Source organism: Notamacropus eugenii, chromosome 6, assembly GCF_028372415.1.
Source record: "Notamacropus eugenii isolate mMacEug1 chromosome 6, mMacEug1.pri_v2, whole genome shotgun sequence".
Lineage (NCBI taxonomy): Eukaryota > Metazoa > Chordata > Mammalia > Diprotodontia > Macropodidae > Notamacropus > Notamacropus eugenii.
Window position 1 is genome coordinate 196,270,241 of NC_092877.1, and position 5,439 is coordinate 196,275,679.

A 5,439-nucleotide genomic window follows, 5' to 3' on the forward strand; every position below is an offset into this window, starting at 1 on the left:
AGATGAAGTTTCTTTGGAGATTTGTATACAAAACCTGAATAAATCTTAGCAGATTTATTCAGAGACCACTTTTTTCTCTCTTACTTGTCGCTGGTTTCCTGATTGATCATGCTATATAAAAATTAATTGAAAGAACTGGGAATGTTAAGCTTGAAGAAGAGAAGGATAAGATTGTCTTATAGAAGATATAGTAGATATGACCTATGACGGCAAAATGAAGGAGACAAGGCTGCAGGTGAGGATCAGTGTCAGGACAAATATTCTAATTAGAGCTATCCAAAGTTCAGAGGCACTGTCCCTGGAAAGAATGGACTCTTTCACTGAGAGCCATCTAACTTTGACTTACTTCAGGAAGTCACCAAGGAGACTTGGATTTGAATCCTGGTACTCTGTGACCTTGGGCAAAATCATGTCATCTGTCTAGGCCTTAGTTTCGTCATTTGTTAAACTAAGAGATTGACCTCAAAGATCTATAAGAATTCTTCTAGTTGTAATATTCTATATTCTATACTCCAATTTCCCTTCTATAGTCTAACTGTAAAGAACGCTGTCTTCTAATATTCCATGCTCATCCTTCAAACTCTTACTCTAAATATAATTTGTCTAGAGGGAGGCAGCTATATGTGACTCCTCTACTGGGGAAAAACACATACTATTATTAATCCAGAGCTGAAAGTCCCTTTAGATGTAATCTAGTACAACCCCATTATTTTACAGAGGAGGAAGCAGGTCCACAAGCTTAAGCAGGTCATACAGGCAGTAAAATGCCAGAAGTTGGGATTTGAATTCAGGTTCTTTAAGTGTGAATCCAGGGCTCTTTCCACTCTAACAAGCTGCTTTGTTATTTTAGTAACAAATGAAGATGGAGTTCTTTTCTCTAACTCCTCAAGTTTTAATTTTCTCACCAACCACGTGTCCAGTTGTTGTTTCCAGCACTGAAAGAGTTATGGAGACGCTGCTTCATTGGACTGCAGCCATGACCAAACCAAACTGTTCACCGATGTCACTTGTGACAATCTAAACATTACTTCTGGTGAGTGAAATTTATTTCACTAAGACTGACGTATCCTGGAGAGGTACATGGTGATTGTAGAGTAATTGGTGTGCTTGGGGGATACAAAGAACTTCCCTTCCTTCCCAGGACACCCGCTGTCCAGGGGACACAAAAGTTGACCCAAGGGATTTCCTCTCCTATTCTATCACATTTTCTGGGGCAGAGACCAGTTGGAAACACAACAGTGACCAATTTGATAGACATTGTCCTGGCATCGTACTTACAGCACCCATTCTTCCCTCCTAGAATTCAAATGATATAGACCAAGGAGGGATCAAAGAGGTGAGGTCATCTAAAGGGAAGTGAAGTGAATTGGGGAATTTTCTCAATCCTCTCCATCTGTGTCTGTCTCTCCAGATTCCAAGGATCCTTGTGAATGTCTTCTATGTAATTGTGATAAAAGTGACATTGAGTGTTTTCTTCATTCACACATCAACTCCTCTCTCAATGGCCTTGATGTTGCCTTCTGCATGCCCACGGTCACAGGTAAGAGCAACCAGATTAGGTTCCTCAGTTTCCTCATCTACATTTGTTGTAAATCATGGGGTTTCCTTTTTTTGTTAGTTGTCCTTTGTCCAATACAATTCAATGACAACTATTGATGAATAGCTTGCTCGTTTGTAAGCCCTGTGCTCAGTCCTGGGAGAGACCTTGGTCCTCACCTCCAAGAATCTTAAACTCATAGGGACAAGAACACAAATAACTGTGATAGCAGAAAAAGTGAGACAAGTGGAAAAGAGATAGATCTAGGCAAAGTATGGTGGGAAATATGAGGAGGGAGGGATCATTTCCTTTGAGATAGATAGATGGGAATTTATGAAACTTTTACCATTTGCCATGCACTATCCTAAGAGTTGAGAATACAATATAATTTGGGAAGATAATGCACGAAAGAGAACTGAAAAGGGAGACAAGTGGGGAAAGTGAGGTTGAAAAGATGGGGATATAGGAAGAAAAGTCAGGAGCTGAGCCAAAATACAAGAGTATGAATGACCTGGGTATCTATTGAGCACATTAATCAGGTCAATAATCATGAATTTTATATTTTTGTTTATTTATTTGTTCTTACTTGTATTTTTTCTATTGTAGTCCATTCATATTTTTTTTTTTTACAAATCTTGCCCAGGCTTAGCAGCAGCCACTTAATAGTCCAACCATTCAGCTGACGCCTGGAAATCTTTACTTTGCTCTGTTTCCAACCTGAGCTAGTTCACCTTCCTTAGGTAGCCCATGTCTGTTCACCCCTTCTAGGGACTCACTATATTGGTGTATATCCCTAATCAACATTTAATGTCATGGAAATTTAAAACTCCTAAGCTCTCGCAATCCACCAAGTTCACCTACCCAAATAACAAGGAATACAGCTGTGAGCTATTAAGCCAGGCTCAACTAGCATTTAACAACTTATGATGGATGTGTCAGGTACCACAGTAAACACTGCAGCTACAAAGAAAGGCCAAAACATCCCCCTGCCTTCAACGAGCTCACAGTTTAATGGAGAACACAGCATGAAAACAACTATGTACAAAGAAGTCACAGACAGGACAAATGGGAGGTAATCTCAGAGGGCATTAGCATTAAAGGGAATGAGGAAAGGCTTCTCACACAAGGTGCGATTTTTGCTGACATTTAAAGGAATAGGGGAGGAAGAAACAAGGAGGTAGAACATTTTAGGCAGGCTTAACAGCCAGTGAAAATACGTAAAATTCAAAGATGTCATATATGAGGAGTATGTGATTATGAGCAGCTTGTATGAGCAGCTAGTGATTAAAGTACAAAAGAATACTGGAATGAGAGTTGAGATGTGGGTTCCAATTCTGTCTCCTCTGTAAAATTGCTGAGTGACTCTCAACTTCTCCAAACCTCAGTTTACTTATTTACAATATGGTGATAGTTTTTACTGTCCTATCTAACTCCATGGGGGTTCTGAGAATAAAATAATAAAATGTGTCATTGTAAGAAAGAAGAAAAGACCATTTAAATACAAGCCATTATTTTCATGACATGTTTTGCAAATATCCCTTCACCTGCTGGCCCTAGGTCAGTACCTATTTGTAGCTGATGAAAAGGAAATAAGAATGTTTGTTTCATTTATTTTACTCCCATTGGGGACTGTGGGAGAACAAAGGATTTGGGGTTTTTTTGAAACCTACAATCTCAGTGATTCTTTCAATAAGTTGATTCATTAATACCGTTTTGTCCTCTTTTCTCAAAGGGTGATCCCTTACTGTGCAGCTGCCTTGCTGCATTCAAGTGACTTTTCCAAAAAGTTTAGACTAGGCAGCACTAGTATAACAGGAGGAGGACCGAATCTGGGGCAAGAAGATCAGGCTCTGCATCCCAGCTCTACATAGTGGTTCTGTGACCATGAGCAAATCACCTCTTGGTTCTTATTGTTGTCCAATCGTTGTAGTCATGTCCAACACTTCATGACCCTATTTGGTGTTTTCCTTGACAAAGATATTGGAGAGATTTGACACTTCCCAGAGTTAAGTGCTCATCACTCTCTGAGGACAAATTTGAACTCAGGTCTTCTTGGCTTCAGGCCCTGACTTATCTCTGTGAGTCTCCTTTATAACATGGGAATACTGAATCTCACACTATCTTTATCTCAAGACCTTTTTCAGGAAAGAGTTTGATGAACTCTCAAGTACTAGAGCAATGGAATCTCCCCCACCCCCTCAGCTTCTGTGTTGCCACCACCCCACATACACCTGCCAGGAGTTATCCTTCCTTTTTCATAGAATTACTTTCTGAATGCCTTAACCCAAAGATATTTCAGTTAAGAACTGAATCCTTAAGGCCTCTTCCTCTTCTTTCTCTCAATGTTTGTCCTGTCTTACTATTCTATAGCTGTATGATTTGGCCCTGGAAGGACTTTATACCTTGTTTCTGAATTTGAGCTTAAGAAATTGGAAGCTCATCTCTCTAATGTTCTCTCCCAACATGTTAACTTTTCAGATACAAACAGCAAGGGAGAGATCTTGAGTTTCCCAAATGACTGTAAGTCTTTCTGGTTATACCATGTCTCATTCATATACTGTGACATTAAAACGGGGAGGTATATCTGAAGGGTACAGATGATATTCTCTTAATCTTTGAGGGGTGCTCTGGGAGTTGTACAGTGTGGGGCAAAGCAATATGTAAACACCTGAATGTGGAAATTGTAGTCAGAGTCCATGTTCCTTTATGCAACACTTTCCTCTTTTACATAGGGAATTTGTTGTGCTGCTACTAAAGCCAAGGGCAAGGGCATCACCAGAGGCACAGAGGAGTTGGGGAGAAAAGTGGTTCCATTCCACATCATATTCCAACTTCATAGGATCTAAGGATTTGAGACATGAAAGAGACTAGGACCTCAGAGATCATCTAGGTCAACATTATTTTTGAAAGATGAAGGCAAAGTACTTGCCCTAAAGTCTGAAAAACCAAGATTCATACCCAGTTCAAATTAGTCTACTGAAAGTTTCAAAAAGCTTTTGAAGGGTGTAAGTGGGGCATAGCAGGGGGAAAAAGATTATATATAGCACATACTCTGGGGTAGGGCAGAAAAACAAAACCTTGTATCATGCATCCTTTCCCATCTCCTTGGCAAGGCCCTTCTCTCAGGGGTGTCAGAGTTTCCTTCTTCAGTGAAAAACACCAAAAGTAAGTCATATAAATCTATATTATTTCAAATTTAAGTTTTCTGAAGCCTTGGATGCCTCACCTGCTGAATCATCATAATAATGACTCTTCTACATTTTCCCCCCACAGGCATGATGGAAAGATTGATTGAGAAAATAAAGAAAGTGCTTTGAAAGTTAGAAGACCTACACACATATACATGAAACATTATTATTGCCAGACTTCTTAGAATGCAAGACCAGAGAGTTCTGGATGTACCTCTTTGTCTGATTTGTACTGCATGTATTATACCGTGGAAATTAAAGAAAAATTCAAATTAATTGTGCTTTTAGAACTTCACTTTAGATGATGATGCACAAGTGCTGCTGGGGGTATATACAGGAGAGGGACTGAGAGGATTACTACCAGAACAATTAGTCTTTGAATGCTATTCCTGGCCAAGTTGAATCAATTATAAACCTGAAGTTAGCAGTTCAGGTAAGGGAAGTTTTAATTGTTATTTACCACTTACTTTCAGGCAACTAGGTGGTACAGTGGATAGAGGGCTGGGTCTGAAGTCAGGAATTCATCTTTCTGAGTTCAAATCTGGCCTTAGATGCTTATTGTGTGACCCTGCGTAAGCCACTTAGCCCTGTTTGCTTCAGTTTCCTCATGTGTAAAATGAACTGAGGAAAAGACCCCACTTGTATAGAAGCACTCATGTGACTGAGTAGCTAGTCATATCCCAGTCCTAGAGGTAGAAATGTAATGTGGTGCAC

At 39.7% G+C, this 5,439-nt stretch overlaps 1 long non-coding RNA gene across 1 annotated transcript; it reads left to right on the top strand.

Annotated features, from left to right (window-relative positions):
* The first annotated feature begins 574 nt into the window (after positions 1-574).
* On the top strand, positions 575-4,972 carry LOC140511161 (uncharacterized). Its single transcript, XR_011969452.1, has 4 exons — positions 575-1,033; positions 1,412-1,540; positions 4,016-4,057; positions 4,811-4,972. It is a non-coding gene; the product is annotated as an uncharacterized lncRNA (long non-coding RNA).
* The last annotated feature ends 467 nt before the right edge of the window (positions 4,973-5,439 follow it).